This window comes from Cetorhinus maximus, chromosome 17 (assembly GCF_964194155.1).
Source record: "Cetorhinus maximus chromosome 17, sCetMax3.hap1.1, whole genome shotgun sequence".
In the NCBI taxonomy this organism is placed as follows: domain Eukaryota; kingdom Metazoa; phylum Chordata; class Chondrichthyes; order Lamniformes; family Cetorhinidae; genus Cetorhinus; species Cetorhinus maximus.
The window spans coordinates 74,414,907-74,442,297 of NC_135895.1; the positions used below are offsets into that span (position 1 = coordinate 74,414,907).

General features: G+C 47.6%; 1 protein-coding gene across 2 annotated transcripts in view; it reads left to right on the forward strand.

Moving 5' to 3' along the window:
* The first annotated feature begins 20,638 nt into the window (after nt 1-20,638).
* LOC144692513 (roquin-1-like) overlaps nt 20,639-27,391 on the forward strand; it is a 158,978-nt gene continuing 152,225 nt past the window's right edge. Inside the window, exon 1 of one of the 2 annotated variants that reach the window (XM_078561472.1) lies at nt 20,639-20,696. The gene's annotated coding sequence lies outside the window, so the exon portion shown is untranslated. Of the gene's footprint in view, nt 20,697-26,658; nt 26,727-27,391 lie in introns of those variants that run through there. The other variant, XM_078561471.1, reaches the window with a different exon arrangement.

Sequence of the window (27,391 nt, forward strand, 5' to 3'; positions counted from 1 at the left end):
CTTCCAGGTATCAGACAGCCTTCCCTTACCTTGGTAATGGGGATTGTGATCTTCGCTGGAGGCACCTCCTCTGAGGAGGAAGAGAGGAACAGAAGGGAGAGGAGGCCAGGTGTCCCTATGCAGCTTCCAAGGGAGGGACCTGTGGGAGGAGAGGTGCAGGTACAAGGGGCGCAGGGCCAGCAGGTAGTCCAAGGTGGAAGGGGCCACAGGAAACGCCACTATCCTGCTGCCAGGGTTTACAGGCGGCGATGCAGCTCCCTCAATATGTCTGAGGTGCAATGCCGAAGGAGGCTCTGCCTCTCTAGGGAGACAGTGACCTCCAGTTGCAAAATGATTGGCCCTGAGATCAGGTCCAACTGTGTGTGTGGACACCCCATGCCAGGGTTTTGAAGGTCACAGTGGCCCTCAACTTCTATGCCTCCGGCTCTTTCCAGGGCTCAGTGGGGGATCTGTGTGGAGTCTCCCAATCAGCTGTCCAAAGTTGTGTTAAGCTGGTGACATGAGCTCTGTTCAGGCGGGTATTGACTTTCATTCATTACCGTACGGACAAGGCCAGCCAGGCTGAGCGAGCCAGAGGCTTTGCAGCGATTGCTGGGTTCCCCTGCATCCAGGGTGCCATCGACTGCACACATGTGGCCATCAAGGCGCCAGCGGGTCAGCTGGGTACCTTCGTCAACAGGAAGGGATTCCACTCCATGAACTTACAGATAGTGTGTGATCACAGGATTCTACAAGTCTGTGCAAGGTACCAAGGCAGCTCCCATGACGCCTACATCTTCAGACTCTCGCAGGTGCCGGGGCTCTTCAGTGCTCCAGCCCGACTGGATGGATGGCTGTTGGGTGACAAGGTCTATCCCCTCAAAAGGTGGCTCATGATGCCTCTCCACCACCCAAGAATAAAGGCCAAGCAGCGGCACAACAGGAGCCACACCCCCACAAGGGCGGTGATAGAGAGAACCATAGGTCTTCTCAAGATGTGCTTCTGATGCCTGGACCGTTCAGGGGCAGCACTACAATACCCCCCAAAGTGGGTGTCACTGATAGTGGTTGCATGCTGCGCTCTGCACAATCTGGCATTGGCAAGGGAGGGATCCACTGGAGGAAGAGGATCTTGAGGCAGCTGCACAGGCCACAGATGATGAATCCAGTAGTGATTCAGAAGAGGGGCACGGTGAGGAGAACGCTGAGGCTGTGGAGCCAGACCTCGGTAACCTCCATGGAGGCAGGGACACCAGGGACACCTTGATCCAACGCTCCTTCAGCTAGGCTGCCAAATAAGAACGATCACCTCATTCCAGGATCCATCCCAGATCACAGAAATGACCCTTTCCTTGGGCCCCAAGATACACTCAGTGCCTGTACAATAAAGTTTCGAGCCACCCACGTCCAGCATCACATACTGGCGTACCCTGCACCTAAAAAATAAATGAAGCGTTCTCAGACCAATAACACAAAAGCAAATGTCATTTAATGTTGGAACTCACAGATTCTTGAGCGGAGAAAAAACCAGTGTTGGTAGTCACACCATTAAAAAAAGAAAAACAAAACGGGGAAACAAATAATCACCCGTGACCAGTCCCTCTTGAGCTTAAGGTGATTTAAATTTATGGTTATGGGTGCTATATCTAGGTGCTCCCCCCACCCCCGCCCCTGCTGGCAGTGGCATTGGAGGCAGCTGCTGACTCTGCTGTCTTATTGGCCTTGATGGCCTTGGTGGTCGCCCTCTAGCCAGTGGAGCCTGTGCTGCCTCTGCCTGGGAGGAAGTAGCCAGTACATCGGCTGGCATCTCCCCAATCATTGTAGACTGGTCAGATGCCACGGTCACTGGCAGAGGGGCGGAGGAGCTGCTGTCATCATTCAGAGTGCCCTGAGAGGAGCCCGCAGAGATGCCAGGCAGCTGGTGCGCCAACGTGAGGTCGCTGTGGACCTCCCTGCTCACCATTGGTGGACGGGCACCTATCTGGGTTACTGGGTGCCTCATCCATCTCACACACGGACATTGACCTGCTGAGGTCAGTGCCTGTGTGAGGGCTTGCAGGTCCGAGCACAACCCCAGGAGCCCCTGATTCTGTTCCTGGAGCTGTCTCTCCATGTGAGTCGCCATTCTCTCCATGGAGGAAGCAGTGTGCTTGGCCATGAAGGTCAACACAGTGCTCATGCTCCACAGGGACTCCTCTACAATGGAGACCATGGCACGCATACCCTCTTGGATCTCCGCCAGATCCTCCCTGGACATCCAGCATCTGCTGCCTAGTGGATGACTCCAGAAGTCCATCATCAGCCTTTGACTGAGCATCGCCTTGGTCTTCAGTATCCTCCAGCTGTCGGCACACTGGGCACTCTCTGCCTCCGCCTGCAACTCAAGCAAGTGTGAACTGCTCTCACTAATGTGCACCGAGATACTATCCACTGAACTAATGCCCACTGAGCTGCTGGTATCTGCGCTGGTGCCTGGTTCAGAGAGTGGGTGTCACTCAGGTGCTTGGGGAGCATGGTGGTCCTCCAGGGTCAGGGGTGGCCCTTCAGGGTGAACGCCTAAAAGGGCGAAGAAGGACGTGTCGTTGGCTAATGTCACTGTGCATGCCAGGCACCCTGCTGAGACAATGGAGATCTGCATAATGGTGCCCTCGTCTTCCAATGATCAATGGGGTCTCCAGGTTCGAGGCTCACATCAATGAAGGGGCTGCACTAGAATGGTTGCACAAGGTGAAACTCTCCCTTCTGTGCACTGCACTCTTACCTTCGTCTGACACCCCAACCTCACCACGGCCACTTGACCGAGGTGCATGGTGCCTCTTGGGCTCCAAGGCCTCCTGCTCGTACCGGGAGAGGATGAGAAGGTGTGGGGGTCCCCCACCAGTACACGGCTTCACAATATTGTTGTGGGCCGTGTTCTCCTGAAAGGACAGAGGAGCATTGATTAGTCCACTCTGTACCTGCAGCTCCATTGCAGCCTGGCTAAGCCCATCTGAGGAACACCTCGCAGGGCACATCCAGGTCGTGGCCCTTGAACTGCAAGGCACTCAGTCCAAGCATCCAGGGCTCACCTGCTTGGCCAGCGCCAGTGTGATTGACAGTTGGCACTCAGACTCTAGCGCCCCTGAGCTCCACGGGGGGGATGGCCAGCCCAAAACAATTGAACACACTGACCCACGGCAACATGGTACTCACCCTTCCTGAGCACAGCAGGTCATTATAGCGCTTCTGGCGCCGCACTACGTCGTGGCTGCCCACCTGGGCTGCCACCTCCTCCCATGCCCTCTTTGTGAGGTGCAGCGACCTCCTCCTTCCATGTCTGGGAAAAGGGTGTCCCTTCTGGCAGCCACCTCCTCCAGGAGGGCAGCGATGCATTGGTCAGAAAAACAGGGGTCCAAGTGCCCACCCAACCTGCCCTCCCGCCTGGCATTTGCTGCTGCACTCGAGTCCATCCTTGTAACAGCAGACAGGCGTCCTTCCCTGGCAGCCTTTCTGGAGCTGCCTGGGCCATTTTTAAACAGGCCACCGGGCCGCCATTGGACCCGGAGGCCAACAGGCCCCATCCCCGCTCGGCCATCCCTGGCCAGTGATGAGCTGCGTTTCACGCTGGGCAGGCCTTAATTGGCCCGCTCGCGTGGAATCACGGTCAGGCCCCAATTGCGGGCGGTGGTCGGATTTCTGACTGACCCCGCTTGCACCCGCCCAGCCCACCCTATGAGGGCAAAATTCTGCCCCTTGTGTCATCTTCACCACTTGCCCTCCCACCTATTTTTGTATCACCTGCAAACTTGGCGATAGTACATTCACTTCCCTCATCTAAGTCATTAATATGTATTGTAAATAATTGTGGCCCCAGCACTGCTCCCTGTGGCACTCTCCTAGTTACAGGCTTCCATCCTGAAAATGGCCCCCTTATCTCAACTTCTCTGTCTTCTATTAGTTGGCTAAGCCAGCATTTATTGCCCATCCCTAATTGCCCTTTAAAGGGCATTTAAGAGTCAACCACATTGCTGTGGGTCTGGAGTCACATGTAGGCCAGACCGGGTAAGGACGGCAGATTTCCTTCCCGAAAGGACATTAGTGAACCAGATGGGTTTTTACAACAATCGACAATGGTTTCATGGCCATCATTAGACTTTTAATTCCAGATTTTTATTGAATTCAAATTCCACCATCTGCTGTGGTGGGATTTAAACCCAGGTCCCCAGAGCATTACCCTGGGTAAAATGTCATTTTACCCGCCCGCTACTGCAAATCTGGGACGATTCTGCCCCATTACCCTGGGTCTCTGGAATACTAGTCAGTGACAACACCACTATGCCACCGCCTCCCCCTTATCTTATTAAGTAGCCTTATGTGCAGTACCTTATCGCAGGTCTTTTGGAAATCCAAATATATTACATCTACTGATTCCCTTTTATCTATCATGGCCTCCAGCAGTCCTCTGAGTGCCGGACACCTGGGAAGTTCCTGCCGCCACCTGCTGTGGATCAGGCAGTGCGATGTGCTCAGCAGATTGTGGTCCTGAGACAATTCTAAAGCTAGGTCCCACTGAGGTGTGTGTCTCTGCGCTGGTGGAGGGTGTGGATGAGCACTGTGACGGGACTTCAGGGAGGGTGCCTCCAGATTCCTCTTCAGAGGTTTCCTCAGGGCTTGATTGGAGGCCCTGGGTCATGGACTCTGTCGGCTGCTTTCCAGATGTGCCTGTGGAAGCAAGGAGAGATAATTAGTGTGTGGCAGTGGCCTGTGAAAGAGGACACATCACTCACAGCTTGGTTATCTGATGGATGTTTCACTGCTGGATCCTCACTTGTTAGAGCAGCACCGACCTCACCGTCAGCACAGGAACGGTCCCGGTCATCGCCGGCCAGCTGGATGGCTCTGTTTTCAAAGTCCATGAGGACCTTGATTTCAGACATTCCTCCACCGGTCTGCGACCTTTCCCTCCTGTTGTGAGCCAGTTTGTCCTGTATGGATAGGGATAGAGAGAGTGTTAGCAGGATGCCTGCCAGACCAGATGATAAGTGTGTCTGGCCTGTGTGGGTGGTGAGTGGTGCCATGGACGGGATGAGGACAATGATGGTGAGTGTGAGAGAGTGAATGGTGATGTCCCTTGAACTGGCAGTGAGTGAGGGCCCTGTGGGTGTGTGATGGGTTTGTGAGTGTGTGAGTTGAGAGTGATGAGAAGAGTGACTTACCCTGGCAGAACGGAGGAGATTATTCATCCTCTTGTGGCACTGGGTGACAGCCGTCCTCCTTTGGGGTGCATTGGCACTGACCAACGCTGCCACTGCCTCCCAAGCCTGGTTGGTCAGGCCGCTGCCCATCCTGTGGCCAGAGCGAAGGGTAGAGGACATCGTGGCAGGCCCCAACAACATGCAAAAGGCGTTCCAGTGCCTCGGCACTAAACGCGGGGGCTGCAGTCTTTTTGCCTTTCATGGACATCTTCCCTGCGGTCGTGGTGGACTGGAAGAACTGAGAGGTGTGCGCGCGGCTGGACTTTAAAGATGGCACCCGGCGTGCAGAAGCGGCGAGGTGGTGGCGAGGCAGACGAATGAGAGCCCGCCCATCATGGAAACGGCGTGTTTCCCAGGACTGCATAAGTACTGAGGCAGGTTTGGGCGTTTTGGCGTGAAAATCTGCCATTGCGGCCGGCGGGTAAAATGTTGTTTTACCCGCCCGCTACTGCACTTAGTGCAAGTCTGGGACGATTCCGCCCCCTGTTCCAAACATGGGCAAAAGAGCTGAGCTCCCGAGGTGAGGTGAGAGTGACTGCCCTTGACATCAAGGCCGCATTTGACCGAGTGTGGCATCAAGGAGCCCTAGCAAAACTGGAGTCAATGGGAATCAGGGGGAAAACTCTGCTGGTTGGAGTCATACCGAGCACAAAGGAAGATGGTTGTAGTTGTTGGAGGCCAGCAGTGTGTTTTTTGGCGGGGGGGTGGGGTGGGGTGGGATGCTGCGTGTTTTTGGAGAGGGTGCTGCTTGTGATTTTGAGGGGTGCTGTGTGTTTTTGGGATGTGCTGTGTTTTTGGGGTGTTGTGTGTTTGTTGCCTGAGTCTGTGTATTTTTGAGAGGGGCTGTGTGTTTTTTTGGGGGTCTGCGTGGTTTTGGGGGGCCCAGTGTGTTTTTTGACGGTGTGCTGTGTGTTTCTGATGGTTTCTATTTATTTGGGGTACTGTGTGTTTATTGGGTGGCCTTTTGTTGGGGAGCTGTTTGTTTTTGGGGGCCCTGTGTTCTTTTGGGAAGTGCTGTGTATGTTTTTAGGGATGCTGTGTGATTTTTGTTGGGGGGGTGGGGTCCTTGTGTATTTTTTGGATTTGGGCACATTTTTGGGGCAGTTGTGCATGTATTTTGGGGGAAATGTGTGATTTTTGTGAGCTGTGTTTTTTTGGGCGCTTATTGTGTATTTTTTGGGAGGTGTTGTTTATTTTTGGGCTGTGTGTGCATTTTGGGGTGTGTGTATATTTGATGGGTGTGTGTTTTGTGGGGTGTGTGTATTTTTGAGGTATGTATGTGTTTTGGGGGTGTTTGTATGCTTTGCGAGGTGTGTGTGTGTGTGTGTGTGTGTGTATTTGAGACAGTGGGCTGAATTTTCCCAGAATTGCACTAAGTGCAGTAGCGGGCGGGTAAAATGGAGTCCTACCCGCCGATGAGAATGGCGGGTTTTGATGCCATATCTCCCTGAGCCTGCCTCATTATATATTCACTCCTGCGAAACACACTGTTTCCATGGCGGGTGGGCTCTCATTTACCCTCCGGCCATCACCCCGCTGTTACATCACGCCAGCCGCCATCTTTAAAAGGCAGTCACCAGCACAGCACTCATCACCACCAGCTCACCACCGCTGCACGGGAGACATGACCAGCAAAGGAAGAAAGATTGCAGCCCCTCCCCCCGCTTCAACGATGGGTCCCTCGAGCGAGGCCCACCGGGACGTCCTGTGCCCCTGCTCTGACCACAGGATGGGCAGCAACATCACCAACCCGGCTTGGGAGGCAGTGGCAGCGTTGGTCAGTGTCAATGCCCTGCAGAGGAGGGCAGCCACCCAGTGCCACAAGAGGATGAATAATCTCCTCCGTTCTGCCTGGGTAAGTCACTCTTCTCATCACTCTCAACTCACACACTCACAAACTCATCACACACCCACAGGGCCCTCACTCACTGCCAGTTCAAGGGACATCACCATTCACTCTCTCACACTCACTGTCATTGTCCTCATCCTGTCCATGGGACCACTCACCACCCACACAGACCAGGCACACTTATCATCTGGCCTGGCAGGCATCCTGCTGACACTCTCTCTATCTCTATCCATACAGGTCAAGCTGGCACACAACAGGGGGGAAAGGTCGCAGACAGGTGGAGGGATGCTGGAATTAAAAGTTCTGACAGAATTCGAAAACAGAGCCATCCAGCTGGCCGGCGATGACCGGGACCGTTCCTGTGCTGACGGTGAGGTCGGTGCTGCTCTAACAAGTGAGGATCCAGCAGTGAAACATCCATCAGACAACTAAGCTGTGAGTGATGTGTCCTCTTTCACAGGCCACTGCCACACACTAATTATCTCTCCTTGCTTCCACAGGCACATCTGGAAAGCAGCCGACAGAGTCCATGACCCAGGGCCTCCAAACAAGCTCCGAAGAAACCTCTGAAGAGGAATCTGAAGGCACCTTCATTGAAGACCTGTCACCGTGCTCACCCACTCCTTCCAGCACGCAGAGACAGACACCTCGGTGGCTTTAGAGTAGCCTCGGGGTCACAATCTGGGGAGCACATCCCACTGTCTGATCCACAGCAGGTGGAGGCAGGGACTTCCCAGGTCCCCGGCACTCGGAGGGCAGCTGGAGGCCAGAAATCTGCTGAGTCCGAGTCAGATGAGGAGCCTCTGGACTCAGTCATGTCACAGTTGCTGGAGCTGCAAAGGCAAACTCGGGAACATCAGGAAGGGATGTCCGGTGCACTCCTCAGATAGGCACGATGGAGGAGTCCATCCACCTTCAGGCTGAGGTGATAGCGCCAGCATTGCAGCGCACCGAGATCAACACTGGTAGGATGGCGGCCGCCATGGAGACCTTGGTCCATGACGTCGGTCCTTCACTGCTGCGCGGGCTCAACTCCATCACTGAAGCCATGGTTGGCCTCCAACAGTGTGTACGTGAGAGGGACGCGGGGCAGCTCGATCTCACTCCAGCTTCCCCTTCTCCTCATGGAGTCAGCCAGGGGCCCTCAGGCACCCATAGGGAGGAGGATCAGCAGGTGCACCCCCCAGGGTCATCCACCCAGGTGACTCTGGGAGTGTCCGGTCCATCCGAATCCCCTCTTCCTGTGACCCCAGTAGCTCCAGTTCCACAGGCTGAGGAGGTGCCTCTGACACACAGCAGGACCCCAAAAGCAGGCCGGGGCCCTCCAGGTCTCAGCCCTCCAGAGGACGCCTGCCAAGGTCATCACAGACAGGGAGTTGCAGTCAGCAGGCTGCCTCCACCTCCGCTGTGGGTGTCCGGGGAGCACCAAGACTTAGAGGCAGGGTTAGGAAAGTTAGGAAGATGTAGTTTCACCCTGTAGGCACAGGCATTAATCACTTGTACATAATGTTCACTATTGTGAATAAACTCACAACAATGTCTCCCTGCCTATGTCTCCTTGTTCTGATGAGCAGTGTTTGTGTCACTCAGATGTGAAACCTTTCTGCACAAGATAAAGGCAGGTGTCTCAGTCCAGGGCCTCTTCCCTGTGCTCTGTGCAGCCTCCAGACCACAGTGATGGTCCAGCCTCACACCCCCTGGAAACATTACTGATGCCTGCACCTCGGCGGTGCTGGTCATTGCTGCCAGAATGGAGTGGGCAGGTGGCACAGAGTTCCATCATTCTCTCTCTGTGTGCTCTCAGCACCTTTAAGGTGGGGCTGGTCCCATCACACCAGCATCTGCGACCAGTGATGCTGTGCACCAGCTCCCGAAGGGCTCAGGTGCTGAAGGCGGACACAGCATCAGATGCGTCTAAAGTTTCATGGCTGCATCTCTGAGATGACCCTGATCATGGAGCGCAAGCGAGCTGTCCTCAGCCAGACAGGAGTCAGACATTCTCAGAGGCTGTGTGAAGATCTATGGAGTATCCTCACTGCATGTTGTCATCATCCTCCTGCGATCGAGTGACTATTAGGGCCTCCACTGCATCTCCATGACAGGAGAATTCCCACAGAGGGTATTGGCACTGCCATAAGTCAGACTGGAGTCAAACGTTTACAACTGTGATGTGAGGATCTATGGGGACACCTCATTGCATGTCGTCATCATTCTCCACAAATCTGGCAGCTCTGAGGGCCTCCCGAGTGTGCCTGCCTCGTCTAGCCAGTGCAAGAGCCTCATCCCCACCATCGTCACCACCGAGGACCTCCTCCCCCTCATCCCCGTCTACGTCCTCCTCATTGGAGGAGACCTCCAATTCCTCCATCTCCTCCTCAGGCAGCTCCTCTCCCTGTTGGAGTGCCAGGTTGTAAAGGGTGCAGCAGACGACGATGATGTGTGACACCCTCTGTGGGCTGTATTGCAGGGCTCCACCAGACCGGTCCAGGCACCGGAACTTCATCTTCAGCATCCCGATGGTCTGCTCTGCCTGGTTGTGAGTTGCAGCATGATCCTCATTATAGCGTCATTCTGCTGCAGTCTGAGGCCGCTGCACGGGTGTCATCAGCCACGGCCTCTGTGGGTAGCCCTTGTCCCCGAGGAGCCAACCCTGCAGCCTCTGTGGACCCTGGAAAGCTGCAGGGATCTGTGACCAACTGAGCATGTAGGTGTTGTGGACACTCCCTGGAAACCGTGCGCACACCTGCAGGGTGCGATTCTGGTGGTTGCACACCAGCTGCACATTCAGCGAATGGAAGCCATTGTGTTTGTTGAAGTCCACTGAGTGTAGCGATGGAGACCTGAGCACCACATGAGTGCAGGCAATCACACCCTGCACCTCTGGGAATCCCGAGATCAGGGCGAATCCAATGGCCTTTGTATCCTGGCTGTCCTGGTCCTGGGCAAAATGCGCAAAGTTTTGTTCCATGGAGAAGATGGCATCTGTGACCTCATGGGTGTATTTGTGGATGTTAGATTGTGAGATCCCACCGAGGTCACCTGTGGAGCCCTGAAAGGAGCCACTGGCATAGAAATTGAGAACCGCAGTCACTTTCAGTGGATGCCCTCCATGTCCCCTTGGCGCCAAGTCCTGCAGTAAGTGGCAGATGTGAACCACCAGGTTGCTGAGATTGCAAGGGGCTGTGAGCACTTCCAGCAGTGACTGCTACATGGCCAGCATTGGCGAGGAGGTTGTACAACGTGTGCAGTCCAACTGCTCCGCGGTGGAATAAATTGGTGGGGACTCGCAGTCTAAGCCGGGGAGTGTGGGGAGATTTGGTGGGGGGGTAAGGTATGGAGCACTTGGTGGCCCTTTGGTGCCTCTGCGTTGCTTGCATGGGTGGGAACGCTAGGAGCCTGACCCCAATCATAACACTGTGGCTGTGCCTGATCTGTCTTAGTTGCAGAGGCAAGGTCAGTTTATATAGGTCCCTAATGCATGGCTGTTTCCCTCGCTTGCCTGCCCCCCACCTCAATCGCCTGTGTGCGAGATGCAGTGCCAGGGCAGCACTAGACCACCCCCCCTCAGCAGTTGCCTCCAAGGCTGGGCATCAGTTACCGCCCATCCCCTAGTGCCCCTGTGGCCTGTAAACCACAGGTGAGCAGTGGAGAATGCTGCTCACTCACCTCCATTCCCTCAGAGTGAAGGCCGCCAAGTGCATGTTGCCTGTGTGCTGTTGCCTGTGTGCTGTTGTGAAATACGGCGGTGTGCTTTCCCGCTGATGTGGACGGACGATACGATGGGGTTCCAAGAGCCTGGCGGGATGGCCTTTTAATTATATGCTAATGTATTACAATTAGCTCCCCATCGACAATTGGTGGGAAACGCAGCCCCCCATCGGTGGGCTGAGCGGAAGATTGCGACCTGTTGACTTCATGTTGTCGTGAAGTCGGTCCAGCCACATTTTCCGCGCATGGAAGCTATCATGCCAGCGGGCTCAGAAAATTCTGCCCAATATGTCCATATTTTCAGTGGTGTATTTTGTTTGTGTATTTTTGGGGTGCACCTGTGTACTCTTTGGGATGTGTGTGTGTATGTGTGTGTACGCGTGCATGTGTGTATTTTGGGGGGGATTGTGCATTTTTGGGGCTTGCGTATTTTGGGGGGGGTTGTTTATTTTTGTTGGGGTTTGTGTATTTTTGGGGGTTGTGTATTTTTTGGGATGATGTGTATTTTTTGGGGACGTTGCATATATTTTTAGGGGGTTATGTGTATTTTGGGGGGATTTGTGATTTTTGGAGGATTGAATATTTTTATGGGGGTTGCATATTTTTGGTGTGTATTTTTTGGGGTTTGTGTATTTTTGGGTGTTGCATATTATTGGGGTTTGTATTTTTGCGGGGTTGTTTATTTTTGGTGGAGTTTGTGTATTTTTAGGGGTGGTTGTGTATTTTGCGGTGGTTGTGTAATTTTTGGGGAGTTGTATATTTTTGGGGGTGGGTTGTGTATTTTTAAGGGACAGTTGTGTATTTTCACGGGGGTTATGTATTTTTTTGAGGAGTGTGTGTATTTTTTGGGATGGTTGTGTATTTTTTCGGGTTATTGTGTATTTTTGAGGAGTGCTTGCGTATTTTGGGGGGTTGTGTATTTTTGGGGGAGGTTGTGTGTTTTTAGGGGGTTTATGTATTTTTGGGGTTGTGTATTTTTGGGGGGGTTGTGTATTTTTTGTGGGGAAATTGTGTATTTTGGGGGGGGTTTGTGTATTTTTTGCCGGGGAGGTTGTGTATTTTGGGGGGTTTGTGTATTTTTTGCGGGGGTTTGTGTAATTTTTGTGGGGGGTTTGTGTATCTTTGGGGATTGTGTATTTTTAGGGGGTTGTGTAGTTTTTGTGGGGGATTGTGTATTTTTTGGGGGGTTGGGTATTTTTTGTGGGGGGTAATGTATTTAAAGCGGGGGGTTATGTAGGTTTTGGGGGGTTGTGTATTTTTAGTGGGAGGTTTGTGTATTTTTTGTGGGGTAAGTTGTGTATTTTTTGCGGGGGAGGTTGTGTATTTTGGGGGGGGTTTGTGCATTTTTTGTGGGGAAGTTGTGTATTTTGGGGGTTGTGTATATTTTGCGGCGGAGGTTGTGTATTTTTGGGGGGTTTCTGTATTTTTTGTGGGGGAGGTTGTGTATTTTTGGGGGTTTGTGTATTTTTTGCGGGGGAAGTTGTGTATTTTGGGGGTTTTGTGTATTTTTTGCGGGGGTTTTGTGAATTCTTTGTGGGGGGTTTGTGTATCTTTGGGAGGGTTGTGTATTTTTAGGGGGTTGTGTAGTTTTTGTGGGGGATTGTGTATTATTTGGGGGGTTTGTGTATTTTTGCGGGAGGGTTGAGTATTTTGGGGAGTTTGTGTATTTTTTGCGGGGAAGTTGAGTATTTTGGGGGGGTTTGTGTACATTTTGCAGGGGGGGTTGTGTATTATGGCGGGGTTGAGTATTTTTTGTGGGGAAGTTGTGAATTTTGGGGGGGTTTGTATATTTCTTGCAGGGGGTTGTGTCTTTTGCGGGAGGGTTTGTTTATTTTTTGTGGGGGTTTGTGTATGTTTTCCGGGGGGGTTGTGTATTTTTTGCGGGGGGGGTTGTGTATTTTTGGGGGGTTTGTGTATTTTTTGCAGGGGGTTGTGTATTTTGGGGGGGGGTTTGAGTATTTTTTGCAGTGGGTTGTGTATTTTTGGGGGGTTGTGTATTTTTTGTGGGGGAGGTTGTGTATTTTTTGCAGGGGTTTGTGTAATCTTTGTGGGGGTTTGTGTATCTTTGGGGGGTTGTGTATTTTTAGGGGGTTGTGTAGTTTTTGCGGGGGATTGTGTATTTTTGTGGGGTTGGGTATTTTTTGTGGGGGGGTAATGTATTTATAGCGGGGTGTTGTGTATTTTTTGGGGGGGTTTGTGTATTTTTTGCGGGTGTTGTGTATTTTTTGCGGGGGGGTTTGTGTATTTTTTGCGAGGGGTTGTGTATTTTTTTGCGGAGGGTTGTGTATTTTGGGGGGTTGTGTATTTTTTGCGAGGGGTTGTGTATTTTGGGGGGTTGTGTATTTTTTGCGGAGGGTTGTGTATTTTGGGGGGTTGTGTATTTTTTGCAGAGGGTTGTGTATTTTGGGGGGTTGTGTATTTTTTTGCGGGGGGTTGTGTATTTTTTGCAGAGGGTTGTGTATTTTGGGGGGTTGTGTATTTTTTGCGGAGGGTTGTGTATTTTGGGGGGTTGTGTATTTTTTGCGGAGGGTTGTGTATTTTGGGGGGTTGTGTATTTTTTGCAGAGGGTTGTGTATTTTGGGGGGTTGTGTATTTTTTTGCGGGGGGTTGTGTATTTTGGGGGGTTGTGTATTTTTTGCGGGGGGTTGTGTATTTTGGGGGGTTGTGTATTTTTTGCGGGGGGTTGTGTATTTTGGGGGGTTGTGTATTTTTTGCGGGGGGGAGGGGGGGCGGTGGTTGTGGCCCGCGGTTCCCGGTTCCCAGGTGTCGCTGCGGCAGAGACCGGAGACCGGAGTCACCGAGACACCGGGTGAGAGAGAAACACAGGCCCGGGCTCGCGGCCGGGGGACGCGGATCCGGATCGGGATCGGGATCGGGATCGGGGCTTTGGGGTTTCTCAGCGGCTCCCCTTCTCGGCAGGGCCTCAGGGGAGGTGAGGTCGGTAACCAGGCAACTAGGCCCTGAACTCGGGCTGTAGGTGCAGGCCTCACGCCGGCCTGGAGCTTGCGCATCCTCCCCCCTCACCCCGCCCCCCGGACTCCCACCCTCACCGTCCTCTGCCCCACACACCCCCAACCCCCCGTCATCTGCCCCCCCGCGCCCCCTCCTCTGCCCCCCACCCCCCCCGCCCTCTGCCACCCCCCCACCCCGTCCTCTGCCCCCCACCCCCCCGCCCTCTGCCACCCCCCCACCCCGTCCTCTGCCCCCCACCCCCCCCGCCCTCTGCCACCCCCCACCCCCCCTTCCTCTCCCCCCACCCCTGTCCTCTGCCCCCCACCCCCCCCGCCCTCTGCCACCCCCCCACCCCCGTTCTCTGCCCCCACCCCACCCCCTTCCTCTGCCCCCCACCCCCCCACCCCTGTCCTCTGCCCCCCACCCCCCCACCCACCCGTCCTCTGCCCCCAACCCCCCCACCCACCCGTCCTCTGCCCCACACCCCCACCCACCCGTCCTCTGCCCCACATCCCCCCGCCCTCTGGCCCACCAGTCCTCTGCCCCCTCACCCCCCTTCACCCCCCCCGTCCTCTGCCCCCCACCCACCCCGTCCTCTGCCCCCCACCCACCCCATCCTCTGCCCTCACCCCCCCGCCCTCCGCCCCCCCAGTCCTCTGCCCCCCCCACCCCCGTCCTCTGCCCCCTCACCCCCCTTCACCCCCCCGTCCTCTGCCCCCCACCCACCCCCACCACCCCATCCCCTGCCCCCCCACCCACCCCGTCCTCTGCCCCCCACCCACCCCGTCCTCTGCCCCCCACCCACCCCGTCCTCTGCCCCCCACCCCCCCGTCCTCTGCCCCATCGTGCTGTACCTGCCCTGGGAGTGTTTGATGGGGACGGTGTAGAGGGAGCTTTACTCTGTATCTAACCCCATGTTTTACCTGTCCTGGGAGTGTTTTGATGGGGACAGTGTAGCGGGAGCTTTACTCTGTATCAGACCCCGTGCTGTACCTGCCCTGGGAGTGTTTGATGGGGACAGTGTAGAGGGAGCTTTACTCTGTATCTAACACCATGCTGTACCTGTCCTGGGAGTGTTTGATGGGGACAGTGTAGAGGGAGCTTTACTCTGTATCTAACCCCGTGCTTTACCTGTCTTGGGAGTGTTTTGATGGGGACAGTGTAGAGGGAGCTTTACTCTGTATCTAACCCCGTGCTTTACCTGTCCTGGGAGTGTTTTGATGGGAACAGTCTAAAGGGAGCTTTACTCTGTATCTAACCCCGGGCTGTACCTGTCCTGGGAGTGTTTGATGGGGACAGTGTAGAAGGAGCTTTACTCTGTATCTAACCCCGGTCTGTACCTGTCCTGGGAGTGTTTGATGGGGACAGTGTAGAGGGAGCTTTACTCTGTATCTAACCCGGGCTGTACCTGTCCTGGGAGTGTTTGATCGTTACAATATTTGCATCTATTGAACTGTCTTCTGATCCTGGACTCAACCCTCCCACATCTAGATGGGCACAAAAGGATTTAAATGGAGCTTGCTATTGGGTGGGAGTCCGAGAGTGGAGAGCAGCATAGCAGTTTCTGTCCAATACAGTATGAGGGCTAAAACATGGAGGAAGTGTAAGGATGGATACGTCTGATGACTGGCACCTGGCTTGAGATACGAGCTGTGAGCCGCTGACTTGGGTATGGGGGTTGTTCGAGGGTCAGGAAGCAGCTGCAACTTTTAATAAAATGAAGCGTGGGAGCATTTTTTAGTTGAAAGTTTACAGCCTCTGAAACTAGTTTTAATTATAGTCTTACCTCGTGTTCTTACACTAATATAAGGGACACAGAATTTAGTGTTTGCAAAATTTGCATGTTATTGGTTTGACTAAGTAGTAAGAAGCATGTGATTGGAATACTGTGTTCCTTTATCTGGCCATATATCCACTCCACCTCTCTCTCCCCCGCCACTGCAGCTGGAACCCTTATCCACGCTTAGTCACCTCCATACTTGACTTCTACCATACTCCCCATACCGGTTTGTCACACTATACATACCATAAACTTTAAGGCATCTATGTTCCATCCCCTCACAGGCCCCATCATTCAGATCCATGGTAGATTACAGTGGCTCCCTAAAGTTCATCGTCTCCACCTGCACCTTATCCCACGCTGTTCTTGCAACGTCCTTATTGTCCATTAGGAATTCTTCATTCCTCTCAGCTTGGCCTTCTGTATAACAAGGTAGGGTAAGGCAAAAAAAAAGGGATGTTCCTGTCAGACAATGAAAGTTCAATTCTTCAGCAAGCCTCGATGTACAGAAAATGTAGGCATGGAGTTTAAAAGATAATTTGGAAAGCAGAGACAGCATGAAAAAGCACTGGCAAGTAAAATCAAGGAAATCCAATGATGTTTTATATATACTGGAATGGTTCCAGTGATGAGGGATTTTAGCTACAAGGTTAGCTGGGGTGGTTCTCCTTGGAGCATAGGAGACTGAGGGGAGATTTGGTAGAGGTGTACAAGATTATGACAGGTTTGGATAAGGTAGACAAGTAAAACCCTTTCCCATTAGCTGATGGTACGAGGGCCGGGATTTTCCGGTCCGGTCCTGCCCGCGACGATGCCTGCTGCTGGTGGGACCAGAAAATGCAAAATTTAAGGTTTTGGGCAAGTGATGCAGGGGGAACATGAGGAAGAACATTTAACACAGCGAGTGGTGATAACCTGGAACTCGCTGATCACAAGGGCGGTGGAAGCAAAAACGCTGAATGATTTCAAACAAAGTAGGTTGAACACTTGAAGGAAATAAACTTGCAGGGATGGGGAGAAAGAACTGGATTGCTCGATGGAAAGCTAGCATAGACTCTAGCAGCTAAGTGGCTCCTGTGCTGAAAATTACTCCATGACTTTAAACAAACAAGAAGTTTAAGAAGGGAAGAGTAGGGCCAATTAGAGACCATAAAGGTAACCTGTTGGTGAAGGCAGAAGATGTGGGCATGGTTCTGAATGAATACTTTGCATCTGACTTCACAAAAGAGGATAATGATACTGAAATCACAGTTAAGGAGGAAGAGTGTGCAAAATGCAGAATATACATAGTGAAAGAGCAAAAATTAAGTGGTGTGGCATCTTTGAAAGTAGATAATTCACAAGGCTCCTCTGAAATGTATCTCAGTATGTTAAGAAATACAAGGGAAGAAATAGCAGTGGCTCTGACTATCATTTTCCAATCATCACTGGCAACACGCATGGTCCAGGAGGACTGATAACATTGTACTGTTATTTAAAAAGGGAAGAAAGGATAGACTGTATAATCACTGGCTACTCAATCTAAAGTCAGTGGTGGGCAAACTATGGACAAAAGCTCTTAGAGACATTGTAAATCATTTCTTAGGCACGGATTACTCACGGACAATCAGCGTGGATAACGTAAAGTAACACGGTGTGGTTTTTGGGAATGTTCTAACACAGAGTGATACTGTGGTTATTGGAGATATTCTAGCACAGAGTGATACTGTGGTTATTGGAGATATTCTAGCAGAGTGACTCTGGTTATTGGAGATATTCTAGCACAGAGTGACACTGGTTATTGGAGAGATTCTAACACAGAGTGACACTGTGGTTATTGGAGATATTCTAGCACAGAGTGACACTGTGTGGTTATTGGAGAGATTCTAGCACAGAGTGACACTGTGTGGTTATTGGAGAGATTCTAACACAGAGTGACACTGTGGTTATTGGAGATATTCTCGCACAGAGTGACTCTGTGGTTATTGGAGATATTGTCGCACAGAGTGACTCTGTGGTCATTGGAGATATTTTAGCACAGAGTGACACTGGTTATTGGAGATATTCTAGCCAAGAATGACTCTGTGGTCATTGGAGATATTCTAGCACAGAGCGATACTGTGGTTATTGGAGATATTCTAGCACAGAGCGATACTGTGGTTATTGGAGATATTCTAACAGAGTGACACTGGTTATTGGAGATATTCTAGCACAGAGTGACTGTGGTTATTGGAGATATTCTAGCACAGAGTGACACTGTGGTTATTGGAGATATTCTAGCACAGAGTGACACTATGTGGTCATTAGAGATACTCTAGCACAGAGTGACACTGTGGTTATTGGAGAGATTCTAACAGAGTGACACTGATTATTGGGAAGATTCTAACACAGAATGACACTGTGTGCTCATTGGAGATACTCTAGCACAGAGTGACACTGTCTGGTTATTGGAGATACTTGAGCACAGAGTGACACTGGTTATTGGGGATATTCTAACAGAGTGACACCTTGTGGTTATTGGAGAGATTCTAACACAGAGTGACATTGTGGTTATTGGAGAGATTCTAACACAGAGTGATACTGTGTGGTTATTGGAAAGATTCTACCACAGAGTGACTCTGTGGTTATTGGAGATATTCTAGCAAAGAGTGACACTGTGTGGTCTTTGGAGATATTCTAGCACAGAGTGACACTGTGGTCATTGGAGATATTCTAGCACAGAGTGACACTGTGTGGTCATTTGGAGATATTCTAGCACAGAGTGACACTTTGTGGTCATTGGAGATATTCTAGCACAGAGTAACAATGTGGTCATTGGAGATATTCTAGCACAGAGTGACACTGTGTGGTCATTGGAGATATTCTAGCACAGAGTGACACTGTAGTTATTGGAGATATTCTAGCACAGAGTGACACTGGGTGGCCATTGGAGATATTCTAGCACAGAGTGACACTGTGTGGTCATTGGAGATATTCTAGCACAGAGTGACACTGTGGTTACTGGGGATATTCTAACACAGAGTGACACTGTGTGGTTATTGGAGAGATTCTAACAGAGTGACACTGTGGTTATTGGAGAGATTCTAACACAGAGTGACACTGTGTGGTCATTGGAGATACTCTAGCACAGAGTGACACTGTCTGGTTATTGGAGATACTCTAGCACAGAGTGACACTGTCTGGTTATTGGAGATACTCTAGCACAGAGTGACACTGGTTATTGGAGAGATTCTAACACAGAGTGACACTGTATGGTTATTGGAGAGATTCTAACACAGAGTGACACTGTGTGGTTATTGGAGAGATTCCAACACAGAGTGACACTGTGTGGTTATTGGAGAGATTCTAACACAGATTGACACTGTGTGGTCATTGGAGATACTCTAGCACAGAGTGACACTGTCTGGTTATTGGAGATACTCTAGCACAGAGTGACACTGTCTGGTTATTGGAGATACTCTAGCACAGAGTGACACTGGTTATTGGAGAGATTCTAACACAGAGTGACACTGTCTGGTTATTGGAGAGATTCTAACACAGAGTGACACTGTGTGGTTATTGGAGAGATTCCAACACAGAGTGACACTGTGTGGTTATTGGAGAGATTCTAACACAGAGTGACACTGTGTGGTTATTGGAGAGATTCTAACACAGAGTGACACTGTCTGGTTATTGGAGAGATTCTAACACAGAGTGACACTGTGTGGTTATTGGAGAGATTCCAACACAGAGTGACACTGTGTGGTTATTGGAGAGATTCTAACACAGAGTGACACTGTGTGGTTATTGGAGAGATTCTAACACAGAGTGACACTGTCTGGTTATTGGAGAGATTCTAACACAGAGTGACACTGTGTGGTTATTGGAGATATTCTAGCACAGAGTGACTCTGTGGTTATTGGAGACATTCTAGCACAGAGTGACACTGTGTGGTCATTGGAGATGTTCTAGCACAGAGTGACACTGTGTGGTCATTGGAGATATTCTAGCGCAGAGTGACACTGTGTGGTCATTGGAGATATTTTAGCACAGAGTGACTCTGTGTGGTCATTGGAGATATTCTAACACAGAGTGACTCTGTGTGGTCATTGGAGATATTCTAGCACAGTGACACTGTAGTTATTGGAGATATCCTAACAGAAAGTAACACCGTGTGGTCATTGGAGATATTCTAACACAGAATGACACAACTGTTTTGCAATTTGTACCTTATTTCAAGATGCGTTCTTGAATTCAGTAGTAATAAGTCCACCGAGTCTTAGAGGTTTTTTACAAAACTAAATTAGACACTTATTAATAGAAGAAAAGATTTTAAGCACATACATAGGTCTACAAATTACTATAATAACTCCTAAATCCCCTAATTAACCTGACTCCCAGTTACTCCTCTGTTAAGGCAACAGTAAAGCAAAAATAGATTTCAACAGACCCAGGGAAAGCACACAATACCATGGACAGTGATATTCAAAGCGAGTTTTCTTAGCTTCGGTTCCTGTAGACAGCAACTTGATGCATTGAGGCTGGAGGCTTGTTAGATCTTAGAATGCCTTCTTCCTTACATATAACCTCATCTCCTTTGTACATGATTCTCCCTTTTAAATGTAAACTCCATTGTTCCAATATGTCTTTGCAACTTTACTTCCTCCATAATATAAATCTTTCATAGTATTCATTTGTCAGTAACCTTTGGGGAAAAATAAACACACTGTTTGGCTTAGCTTCTAGGTGTAACATCTTACCATCTCTTTGAAATCTAAGCTACTCTAGTTTATCTAAAAATGCAAATTTCCCTCATACCTCACATTCTAATACTTCAGCTATGTGTACGTATTTAGCATTTCAAACTTAGCTTCCCTTTTCATAACTCAAAAGCTCCAGATTAACTTTCTGCAATTCAATTAAACCCCCACACACAAACATATACACACAGAGAAACTAATCCAAACCCTGCTATTAACCTGCCTTTACAATAAATCACAGTATTATGAAAATTATTACATTTTCATGACACCCCCTCCTTACTGGAAAATGAAACATCATGATTTAAAAAGGCTTCATTTCCTTAACCCATCTTACATTACCTCCTTTACTTATCTATATGCCCAGAAATCTCAAAACTTCTTGTTTTGTTGTAGGCACTAGGAAATCCACGATAGCCTTGACTTTCACATCTCTCGGAGCCACCTTACCATGTCCAATGGTATGGCCTAGATATGTAAGTTGTGCTTTTGCAAATTCACTTTTAGCCAAGATCATTACCAATTAGGTCCTTGTAATTGATTAAATAATTCTTCCAGATGCTGTTAATGCTCCTTCCACGTTTTACTCAAAACTATCAAGTCGTCAATATAAACAGCACAATTGCTCGGTCCTGCAACTACTTTGTTTGTCAGTCTTTGAAATATTGCAGGTGTGTTTTTCATACCAAATGGCATGACTTTAAATTGACATAGTTCATCTGGCGTCACAAAAGCCGATACCTCCTTTGTTCTCTCCCATAACGGTACTTGCCAATATCCTCTTAGCAAGTCAATCTTCCAACCGTGGTATAGGATATGAATCTGCTTTTGTCACTGCATTCATCTTTTGATAGAACACAAAGACTGTGTGTGGACTATCTGCTTTCGGTACCAGTACAATAGGCGAACTCCAGTTACTGCAACTAGACTCAATGATATAATTTTGAAGCATGAATTCAATTTCTTTCTGTGATAATTTTGCCGCATTTAATCAATAAAGATGTTGCCTTATCGAAGATGAAACTTCTACACACACATCATGTATAGCTAAATTTAGCTTATTCCCGCAAATAGCTTTGTGTGACTGCAATAGCTTCTCCAAATCACTTTGACATTTGTCTGGAAGGTAACTCAATACTACATTTAAATTTTCAATCACCCGCTAATTATCCAATTTGATTAGAGGAAAATCAATTTCAGAATCCTTAATTTCTACCTCTTGCTCCTTATTTACCACCACTAATACCTCCTTTTGGTCCTCTTCCCTGTTAAAATACTTTTTAAGCCTATTTACATGACACACCCCCTGCTTCTTTCTTCTATCTGGTGTATTTACTAAATAATGCACTTCACTCATCTTCTTTTCAATCCTGTAAAGGCCCACTAAACCTTGCCTTTAACGAGTCGCCCAGTACTGGTAACAGATCTAGCACTTTTCCCCCAGCAACAAAACTACGAGCTGTAGCTTTCCAGTCTTCCTTCACTTTCATCACTTTCTGCGATATCCTTAAATGTTCCCTAGCTAACTAACGTTCTCTGTTCAATCTTTCTCTGAAGTTTGATACATAATCCAGGAGACCCACCAATTTCTCATGAATCAATTTCAGTGGTCCCCTTATCTCATGACCATAAACTAATTTGAAAGGACTAAAACCAGTTGATGCATTAGGAGCATCCTTAATAACAAATAACAAGAATGGAATTCCCCTATCCCAATCCTGTGAATCGTCCTGACTATACGCCCTCATCATAGTTTTTAAAGTTTGATGCCATCTTTCAAAAGCTCCTTGTGATTCAGGATGAGAAGCTGTTGACTTAAACTGTTTTATCCCTAAACTGATCATTACTTACTTAAACAGCTGTGACATGAAATTTGAACCCTGATCTGATTGTATTTCTTCAGGTAAACCATATCTTGGAAAAAAAAATTCAGTCAACTCTTCCACAATTCTCTTTGTTGTAACATTTCTCAAAGATATTGTTTCTGGAAACCTTGTAGACACATCCATTATTGTCAGTAAGTACTGATTTCCACTTTTAGTCTTAGGGAGGGGTCCTACGCAATCAATCATGACCCTAGTAAAAGGTTCTTCAAATGCTGGAATTAGAACTAAAGATGCCGGCTTAATCACTGCATGTGGTTTCCCTATCACCTGACATGTGTGAGATGTTCTACAGAATTTGACTACATCTCTACGCTAAATTTAAATGTTTTTTGTAATTTTGCCTGTGTCTTTCTAATTCCTAAATGTCCCCCCATTGGAATTTCATGAGCAATTCTCAGGATCTCATTTCTGTATCCAAATGGTATAACAATCTGATGTACTTCCCTCCAGCTTTCATTAGGCCACCATTTTCTCATTAAAACATTACCCTTAATGTAATAACATTCTGGAATACATTCTGCCTCTGTGTCTGTATGAGCTGTTTTGATATAACTGTCTTATTTGCGTATCCTTTTTCTGTAACTCTACAACTGCCTTGAGCTAGATACCTCAGCTGCATTATCCTCCATTCTTTCTTCCTAAACAATCTTATCAAGAACAGTGTCAGCTAATTGGACTTCCACACCCTTTCCTTGCCTTTTAAGTTCCTGTTCTTGTTTCAACCTGTGAGCTTGTGATCTTGTTATCACACAATCCGGAAACAATCCAGGATGACTCTCTGCAACACTTCTATTGAAAGCCCCTCTACAGGCTGCTCAACTACCATAGGTATCACCCACATCTGTGACCCAGCTATATCATTACCTAAAATAAATTGAACCCCTGCAATGGGCAATTGTTCCACTACTCCAACAATCACCTCGCCTGTTTTCCACTTACTCTTTACATTTACTTTCCACAAGGGAATAGGTTTAACATCTCCATGAACTCCACTTATCATTGCCTGATCCTGCAATCCTCCCTCTGAACAACAAATATCACTATCCCACAACATTAAGGATTGAATAGCCCCTGTGCCTCTTAAAATTTAACATCATACCTGCTCCACCCTGTACACATGGAAACTCTTCACATATAAAATCTTTAAACATTTCTGCAACCTGCTCCTCAAAACTCCCTTGGGTAAACTGTGAACGCATTCCCACTTCTTTACCTATCACTGATTCTTCCTGTTTTACCTGTACACAGACCATTGGTTTTTCCTGTGCCTGAACATCAGAACCCACAGTAATTTTACTTCCAGAGTTTTTCTGCATCCCAATTATCCTAACAGATTTTCCCTATAATTTCCAGTACAGAGCTGCCTCAGGGAAATTAGTTTCATTATCAATAATTTAAATAAAGAAAAAAAAAATTAAGACATGTCCCCTCATGTGACAGTGCCACATGAGCTGGGACATGTCAATGAACTTTAATGAAGACTTTAATTCAATTTATAAACACTTCATGAAATGTCATCCCACCCATTGATGAGGTTTCATGATAAATGCAAAGGCCGCCTGGGCTCTTCGCCTGCCCGCCAATCTTAAGGGGTAGCTCCGTTAAGTATTTTAATTGATATTTAAGTGGCCTTAATAGGCCTTTGACAGTTTGTTGGGCGCGCAGCCAACTCTGGTGCGTGCCCGCTGAACTGAAAATCGGAATGACGTGCGGTGACGTTGGGATGCATGCCCGATCTCACAATGCGTCATTTTACGCATTGGCGGGCAGGACCTGCCCCTGCACACCGACCCGAAGATTCTGGCCATAATCATCAGCTATCTTTGCTGCTTGTCTTGTTGTTTCAACCCTCTGTTCCTCCACATGAGTTCTCACTACCGAAGGAATTGAATCTTTAAATTCTTTCAAAAGAATTACTTATTCAAGAGCTGCATGTGTCGTCTCTATCTTCAATGCCCATATCTAATGGTCAAAATTACTTTGTTTTACTCTCTCAAATTCAAAACTGTTTGCTCAGGGCTGTTTTCTCAAATTTATGCCTGTATGCCTCAGGAACCAACTCATATGCACACAAAATAACCTTTTTCACCACATTATAGTTCACCGACATTTCTTCTGACAGCGAGGCATAAACCTCGTGCTCTATACACCAACCTAGATTGTAACAACAATGTCCAGTTTTTCTGTGGCCATTTCATCTGTTTATCTTTCTTCTCAAATGAAATAAAGAATGCTTCGACATCTCTTTCCTCAAACTTTGGAAGAGCTTGTACAAATTTAAACATCTACCCACTGGGTTCAGATCTGGAAATAAGTCCTTCCTCACCTTCTGGTGTCTCTTTTTTAACTGTCTGTATTTTAAGCTAGAATTCTCTCTCTCTTTTTCTCTTTCCTCCTTTTTTAACCTCGCCATTTCTAATTCCCTTCCCTGTTTTCTTTCTCTCTCCTGCCTTTCTCCCTGTTCCCTTTGGAATGCCCTTTCTCTTTTCCTTTCTTTTTCTTTCTCTGCCCTTTCTTTTTCCACTGCCTCCATCTCAAATTCTCTCATTTCCAATTATTTTTCCTTTTCCTCCAATTCAATCTTTTTTATTTGCAACTGAATTTGAGCCCAGTCCAATGGCAAACACCTTGGAGAACTCGGTCTCTCGGGTATTCCTTCCAATTTCAAATGCTGTGCTATACTTTCAATTATGTTCAATTTCCATATCCCTAAAGATAATCCTAATTGTAACTTATCTACCAATTCCATTAACCTAGCTTTATTTGCCTTTTGTAAACCAACCAAAGTTATAACTTCAACTCCCAGACAAGTCTTAGCAACTTCCAAAGCCATATTGCAGTCACACCACTTTAAAGAAAAACCTCACACCAACTCCTGAATTCAAAGTGCTTCTCATACTCGTAACCTTAAGATTCACCAACTCCAAACCAATCCAGGAATTTCAAATATATCCCCCAAAGAGGCCTCAATTTTGTTTTGGCATAGCGGATGGTAAATGCTAAGCTGCTCAAATCCCAGAGGGAAAGTTTAAACAGCTGCCACAACTGTTTCCCAATTTGTACTTTAATTTGAGATGCATGCCTTGAATTCAGTAGTAACAAGTCCACCAAGTCGTAGAGATTTTTGACAAAACTAAATTAAACATTTATTAAAAGAAGAAAAGATTTTAAGCACAAACATGGGTCTACAAATTACTACTATGATAACTCCTAGCTCCCTTTATTAATCTGGCTCCCAGTTACACCCCCGTTAAAACAACAGTAAAAACAAAATAGATTTTAACAGACCCAGGCAAAGCACACAATACCCTGGACAGGGATATTCACAGTGAATTCTCTTAGCTTCAGTTCCTATAGGCAGCAGCTTGGTACATAGAGGCTAGAGGTATTTATTGATCTTAGAATGCCTTCCTCTTACACATAGCCTCTCTCCTTTATGCATATTTTCCCCTTTGAATGCAAATTTTATTGTTTCAATATGCCTTTGGACTTCACCTTTCTAATAATAGAAATCTTTCATAGTACCAATTTTATCAGTACGCTTCGGGAAAAATAAACACACTGTTTAGTTTCTTCTGGCTAACTGTAACAATTCACTCTCTCTTTTGAAATTCAAACTATTCTGGTTTATCTAAAAATGCAAACTTTCCTTTACATCTCTCATTCTAAAACTTCAGCCATGTTTGCTTATTTAGCATTTCAAACCTAGCTTCGCTTCTGATACATCAAAGCCTTCAGACCAGGCTGTCTTTAATTCAATTCAGTCACATATGAACATACACACATACTATCCAGACCCCACTATTCCTACTTTACAATAAATCCCAATAACATTATGAAAATTATTATATTTTCTTGACACTCCCCATCTTATTGAAAAATGAACCGTCATAATTTAAAAAGACAGCTTCATTTTTTTAACTCATTTTACACTATCTGCTATACTTATTACACTGTTACATTACCAGATGCATGCATTAATATAACAATATCCTTCATATCAACAGAAATCATTCCTGTCCAGTGAGGTTTTAAATGTCCAATTTTCCCTTGAAGCTTCAAACTCATGACAATGCATCTGCAATCAGATTTTCTCATCCAGCCATATGTATAATCTGTAGATTAAATGGCTGCAGTAATAAACTCCATCTGAATGGCCTTGCACTTTGTCTCGAAGTATGTCCAGAAACTTTAAAGGACTTTGGTCTGAATAAACTGTTAATGGAGCAACCAGACTACTAAAATTTGGTTCAAATTTCCCGTAAAGCCCACTCATGCCCAGAAATTTTGTAACAGTACGGCCCCAAATATCAATGGCCAACTTAAATTGCCTGGCATAATTGGGTACTGCCAGAACTGGTGTCTTGGTCAATAGTTTTCAAACTGTCAAATGCTTTCTGACACTCCTGTGTCCATTGAAATTTCTTGTTCTTTTTTAATAGTTCAGTAAATGGAGCAACCACACTGCTAAAATTTGGTGCAAATTTCCAGTAAAACCCGCTCATGCCCAGAAGTCTCAAAACTTCTTGTTTTGTTGTAGGCACTAGGAAATCCACGATAGCCTTGACTTTCTCATCTCTCGGAGCCACCTAACCATGTCCAATGGTATGGCCTAGATATGTAACTTGAGATTTTGCAAATTCACTTTTAGCTAAGTTCATCACCAAATTGGCTTCCTGTAATCGATGAAACAATTCTTCCAGATGCTGTAAATGCTCCTCCCATATTTGACTCAAAGCTATCCCAATAACATTATGAAAAATATTATATCTTCATGACACGCCTCACATCTGCTTACTTAGGAACAGAGGCAGAATGTATTCCAGAATGTTATTACATTAAGGTTAATGTTTTAATGAGAAAATAGCAGCCTTATCATGTTGCTCCATTGACTAAACTATTAAAAGAGAACAAGTTTAAATGGACACAGGAATGTCAGAAGGCATTTGACAGTTTGAAAACTATTGACTACACCAATTTTGACAGTACCCAATTATGCCAAGCAATTTAAGTTGGCCGTTGATGCAAGCGATATAGGCATTGGGGCCGTACTGTTACAAGACAACGACACTGGAATTGAGAAACCGATAGGGTATTTTTCATGGAATTGAATGCACAACAGAGAAGATATTCAGTGATTGAAAAGGAGACTCTGGGTCTGGTGTTAGCATTGCAGCATTTTGAGATTCATGTTGCAAACAATTTGTCAGAGACAATTGTTTATATAGACTGCAATCCTTTAAAGTTTCTGAACAAATTTCGAGACAGAAGTGAAAGGCTATTCA